The sequence below is a fragment of the Anser anser genome (genome assembly GCF_964211835.1).
Source record: "Anser anser genome assembly, contig: HAP1_SCAFFOLD_32, whole genome shotgun sequence".
Lineage (NCBI taxonomy): Eukaryota > Metazoa > Chordata > Aves > Anseriformes > Anatidae > Anser > Anser anser.
The window spans coordinates 2,329,966-2,336,120 of record NW_028154148.1 but is presented as its reverse complement, the minus strand read 5'-3'; the positions used below and the strand labels follow the sequence as shown (position 1 = coordinate 2,336,120).

Sequence of the window (6,155 nt, the reverse complement as noted above, 5' to 3'; positions counted from 1 at the left end):
GGTTAGATATTTAGGAAATTTGTTGGTCTGCTAACGGTGTCAGGTCTTTGATTAGGTTATGGGCAAGCTTTGTGTATTAGCTTTTTGTTCTACATCTGCCTAGAAGTCTAGGTTTAATAGAGGATTTAAATGCTAGTGTTGAAGGCAGGAATTAGGGTGAGCACAAGATTAAAAGCAAGGGAATGGGCTATGGGCTGAGTTTTGCTTCATAGAATACTTTGAGTTCAAGCATTAGACTAGTGGATTCCTGTCAGGGTGTTGGAGTAGCATTTAGGTTTAGGGATTTAGGTTACTCTTTAAAATTGGGTAACAACCTTACTTCGATGTTTTGATTCAGTGTTAAAGCAGCATTAACATTACCTGAAGCCTCTTACCTCTACAAAATCACTGTAGAGGTTCGCTCACTCTTCCCCCTCCGTCTCTAGGATGGGGGGAGAGAATTAGAAAGAAATGAAAACTTGTGGGTTGAGATAAATAGAAAGGGTTTATTAGGACAGGAAATAAGGGATAAAAATAATAATAATAATTATAATAATAATAATAATGTGTACAAACAAGTGATGCACAATGCAATTGCTCACCACCTGCTGACCGATGCCCAGCCTATTCCCGAGCAGCCGGCCCCCCACCCCGGCCAGCCACCCCTATATATTGTTTAGCATGACGTCAGATGGTATGGAATACCCCTTTGGCCAGTTGGGGTCAGCTGTCCTGGGTCTGTCCCCTCCCAGCTCCTGCTGCACCCCCAGCCTGCTCGCTGGCAGGACAGAGCGAGAAGATGAAAAGTCCTTGGCTTGCTGTAAGCACTGCTCTTCAACAATTAAAACATCACCATGTAATCAGTGCTCTTCTCATCCTAATCCAAAACAGAGCACCCTACCAGCTACCAGGAGGAAAATTAACTCTGTCCTACTTGAAACCAGGACAAATTCTATACCTAAAGGTCACAACTTGCCTGAGATTAACTTCAGTTAAACTAGAAAAGGGAGATAGACAATTCCTTACTAAGTAAATACTACAACCAGAATCAGTTTCTTCAGTGTGGCTTTCAGCTCCTGGTTCCTCATGCTGTAGATGAGGGGGTTCACTGCTGGAGGCACCACCGAATACAGAAATGACACCATCAGGTCCAGGGATGGGGAGGAGATGGAGGGGGGCTTCAGGTAGGCAAACATGACAGTGCTGATAAAGAGGGAGACCACGGCCAGGTGAGAGAGGCACGTGGAAAAGGCTTTGTGCCGGCCCTGCTCAGATGGAATCCTCAGCACTGCTCTGAGGATCTGCACATAGGACACCACAATGAAAACAAAGCAACCGAATGCTAAACATGCACTAACCACCAGAAGACTAAGAAGACTAAGACACCAGAAGCTGGCCCCAGGGCAGTGCCCACCGCAGGCTGCTGCAGGGCTCTGGGCACGGGCAGCACAGCCCCAGCCCCTCGCAAGGCACCGCAGCTGCTGGCACAAAGGCGGCTCTGGGCCTCCCCAGCAGCCCCCACGCTGGGGCCAGCCACGGCTCAGGAGATGGAGGGCCGTGAAGCTGCAGGAGCCCTGCTCTCCTGCCTGGGACATCCCCAGCACAGAGTGCCTGTGCCCCGCACGGCCAGCCCCGCTCCCCAGGCCAGCACAAGAGGCCTGGCCCAGGCACAGAGCAGATCCAGATTCCTCTCCAGGATGCCATTTGCCATCAGACCCAGCACCACTGGGACAGTCCCAAGCAGGTAATTCAAAGTCCAGTTGTTGTTTGCTGGGCCATAGGCAAGCAAGAAGGCAGCTCCCAGTCCAGCCCTTGGTCCTTCACTGATCCCTCTGGGGTTCTGATCCATTGTGAGGCCCAGAAAAGCAAGAGGTCTGTTCAGGAAGCAGCTCCTTGGGTGGATTCCTGAAACCAGGTTTGCAAGAGGCGTGCAGAGATATTGAAGAGATGCCAATGTAGGGATAACAGGACTGTCACCAACATACATGAGATCTCAGGGCTTATCCAAATACAAGAAGCACAATGTGGAAGCCAGAAGAGAGCAGCAGTGAAAAGGCCACGTCCTGCTGCTGGCCATGGCCATGGCTCCAGGGAAGCAGCATCCCCGACCCGAAGGCAGCAGAGAGGCAGAGCCCAGCGGGCAGTGAGGGGCAGCCGCGAGGGCCAGCGGGGCTGCTCCTCCCTGTGGCAGCTGGGCTCTGGGCCCTGAGCCCCTCCTGCGTGCTGGGGCTGCTCCCCCAGCTGCACAGGAGATGGGAAGAGACGGCAGCTGATAACAATGAATTTCTCCTGGCTTCTTTGCTGTATTTATCTACATGTGAAGCCTAGTTTTATAAGTACATGAGACTATTCGGTTAAAGTAAGTTAGAAAATATAACGGGCAGAATGTTAAGAATAACTTTATTTAAACAAAAACCACAACTTGGAGAAAATATTCATAAAGGCAAATAATAAAAAAATATTTTCCTGTTACTGAAATAAACCTGGAACTCAAGTGAACATTAATGGTTCACAAAAGCATGTGTCCAAAGAGTTTCCTCACTGCCTCCTTGAGGTCCTGGTTCCTCATGCTGTAGATGAGGGGGTTCACTGCTGGAGGCACCACAGAGTACAGAAATGAAAACACCAGGTCCAGGGATGGGGAAGAGATGGAGGGGGGCTTCAGGTAGGCAACGATGACAGTGCAGAGAAAGAGGGAGACCAGAGCCAGGTGGGGGAGGCACGTGGAAAAGGCTTTGAGTTGGCCCTGCTCAGAGGGCATCCTCAGCATGGCCCTGAAGATCTGCACATAGGACAGCACAATGAAGACAAAACAGCCAAATGCTAAACATGCACTAACCACCAGAAGATTAACTTCCTTTAGGTAGTCTGAACGTGAGCAGGAGAGCTTGAGGATCTGGGGGATTTCACAGAAGAACTGGTCCACAGCATTGCCTTGGCAGAGGGGCAGGGAAAATGTAGTGGCCGTGTGCAGGACAGCATTGAGAAAGCCACTGCCCCAGGCAGCTGCTGCCATCTGGGCACAAGCTCTGCTGCCCACGAGGCTCCCGTAGTGCAGGGGCTTGCAGATGGCAGCGTAGCGGTCATAGGACATGATGGTGAGAACATAAAATTCTGCTGATACAAAGAAGAGAGGGCATTGGCCATGGCTTTGGGGAGAGTGGTGGAGATGCAGCCCAGGTCGAGGAGGGCGAGGTTGAGGAGGAAGAAGTACATGGGGGTGTGGAGGCGGTGGTCGCAGGCTACGGCAGTGAGGATGAGGCCGTTGCCCAGGAGGGCAGCCAGGTAGATGCCCAGGAAGAGCCCAAAGCGCAGGAGCTGCAGCTCCCGCGTGTCTGCGAATGCCAGCAGGAGGAACTCACTCTCCGAACTGCTGTTGGCCATTTGCTGTCTTTGGACACAGCTTTCTGTTGGAGAGGATAAGGCAGAAAAATTTTAGAAAAGGCTTCAATGAGGAAAACCTATTCCACCCAGACGATCCTCTCTCTTGGCAGAAGAACCGGTATGAATCTCATTGCTTCCATACGGATCTCCCAGTGCAATGCTTCAGAGTTCTCTGAGGAAAACATGATGCAAGTGTTAGAGCACTCTCATTACAAGCCTCTCTCTTTGCAGAAGAAACTTTCTGCAGCTCTCCTGCTTGAGCTGCGGCTGGTGCTGGCTGAGAGTGGCACTGGGAGCAGGGGCTGCTCTGGGCTCCAGAGGAGTCCTTCCTGCTGTGCAGCAGGAGGGAAGCAGGAACATGGGGGAAGCTCAACTCCATTCGACTTGTCGGTTCCTGCAAACAAGTCATCTGAACGCCGAGCTGAGCTGTAGGGATTTTGTTTGCTTTATTTTATCCTAGTAGCCCCTGTAACGCTTAGGATAGGTATTGGATGGTTGAATGCCCTCACATTTCCTGGACACTCCTGCTGATATTTTATGGTTTGTCCATTAGTGAAGACTGAGAAGAACACTTCTGTCCACCAGTCCTGTTCTCAGCTCCCTTGTGTCGCCCATCTCTGAGCTGCACTGTCATCCCATTCAGGTGTTTCCCTGAGAAGGAACAGGAGAATGCTGCTGAGGAAGAAGGGCCACAGCAATCCAGACGGAGCTTGGGAGCTTCTCTTCTTTCCATGGCTGCAGGAGCTCCGGGGCAGCTGGCAGAGAGCCTGGCCTGGCCAGCCAGGGCAGGGTGTTCTGGTCTGACCGGGGGCACCTGGCTTCGGGCAATCCGAGGGGCTTCTGCCAGACTTCCTCACCTCACAGTGCCATCCAGCAGGACTCCCAAAGCCTACTGCATTGCCCACTGCCCTCCCAGGAACAAGACCCAGCAGGAGACCCTTCCAGGATGTGCAGCTGCATGGCCCTGCGGCCAGAGACGTACCTTGTCAAGGGTTGTGCAGATTTCTCCTGCAGGCAGCTCTCAGCATCCTCCCACTGCCAACTGCCTCCAAGCCCTCTCTCCTTCTCTCCTGTCCCCGTGCCACCTGCGGTCAGAGCCCCCAGCCCTGCTGCGCTGTGCACAGGAGCTGCTCCTGGGCACAGCTGTCTCTCTGCACCAGGGCCCTCTTGCCACGAGCTCTCTCTGTCCCACGAGCCCGGACCAGCTCAGCACCAGACGTCCACCCCCAGGCCTTGGAATCCCCCCTCGGGGGGCTTTGGGGAGGAGCCCACGAACCTCAGGCACTGAGACACAATTGAAGACATCTCTCAACAAGTCCAAGTCAGAGGCAAGTTTCCTGCAGTGTCCCCCTGAGGGCCAGCACTGACACAGCCTCCCTTGGAGCTCGTTAGAGCAGAGCATTGGAGGCAGTGAGGACAAGGAGAAAAGGCAGTGTGAAGGTGGCACTGGTGTGTAGGAAAACTGGATGTGTGTCATCAAGCACAAGGGCCAGGCCTTGACCCCCAGCCCCTGGGAAGGGAGATCCTTTCCCTTCACACACTGCTCAGGGCTCTTCCTGGGGCAGGAGGAGATGGGGATGTGCATGGCCAAGTGCAGGAGAATGGTACGAGCCCTGCCTGGTTAATCAGTGGGGATGAGGAGGTCCTGGTTCTTTAGCAATACGCTGTCTCTTCATAGGCCTCAGTGACAGAGACAAAAGCCATAGCCTTGGACACAAAGATCTCGGTTTGTTGGGACTTTCAGCCTTGCCTATTTCCTTGCTCCTCTGATTACCAGAGTATCGTAGCGTCTCCCAGACATACACCTCTTTCGCTGCTGGCTGTAGACCCTTGTCTGTGTGCTGTCATATGGGGTCTTAGCTGAGTAGCTCGTGTGAGACCACTCGTGGTGCCCAGGCCCTCCTCCTCCTGGGCACTGCTCACTCAGCAGGGTCCCAGTCTGCCCTGATGTGTGGGGTTCCTCTTCCTCTGCTGCGGGACTGGGCTCTTCTCCTTGTAAAGGTCAAGAGGTTTCTGTAGGTAAAATCCTGCAGTTTCTCAAGGTTCTCCCACTCTGATGCTCCATTCTGTCAGGTGTTCATGTCTGCAGGCAGACAGTTCCACCTTTCTGTGTTTGTGCTATCTCTGACAAGACAGCAGCATCAGGAGCTGCAGGGAAGTTTGGATAATACAGGAGTAACCAGCTGAATGGAATTGCAGCACAGAGTCACAGAAGGGTAGGGGATGGAAGGCTGCCAGGTTCCACCTCTTCTGTGCTTCCTTCTCATGCATGGTTTCATTTTGTCTGGAGCTGTGTCCTAAAAGTTATGGAGCTGTTCAGGGAAGTATACAGATGGGTTAAAGCCCAGGTGGATGTCAATCCATCTATTACTGTCAAAGACAATAAAAACTCTTTATAGAAACACTCTAATAATGGAGGATTCAGGAGCTTCATCATCTTTTATTGTCTGTGGGAGGAAACCTGGTGACAAGAGATGAGGTGAAGGCTGAGGCACTTAATGCTGCCTTTGCCTCAGGCTCTAGAAGCAAGACCAGTTGTTCCCCTGGACATTTCTTCTTCCTCATGGCCATTGCCAACCTTCTAAGGTGCACTTTGTGGCAGTTTTTTCTCTCCTGCTCTTCTCTACAACAAAACAAAGCTCCATCAGGGTGGAAACCACTCCTGAAGTAGGCATCCCAACCCATCAGGCTCCTTGCGGCCTGTCAGCCAAGCAGACAGAAGTCACCTCACCAGCATCTTCCAAGGCCTGGGCCTGCTGCTGGCCTTGCAGCTTCTTGGCTAGACACAGCCA

At 52.4% G+C, this 6,155-nt stretch overlaps 1 pseudogene across 1 annotated transcript; it reads right to left on the bottom strand.

The window, feature by feature from the left end:
* Positions 1–1,004: 1,004 nt before the first annotated feature.
* Positions 1,005–3,436, bottom strand: LOC310890517 (olfactory receptor 14J1-like; annotated as a pseudogene). The gene is made up of 2 exons: positions 2,762–3,436; positions 1,005–1,280 (listed from the first exon to the last, which is right to left on the bottom strand). The product of its transcript is annotated as an olfactory receptor 14J1-like (transcript).
* Between the last annotated feature and the right edge of the window lie 2,719 nt (positions 3,437–6,155).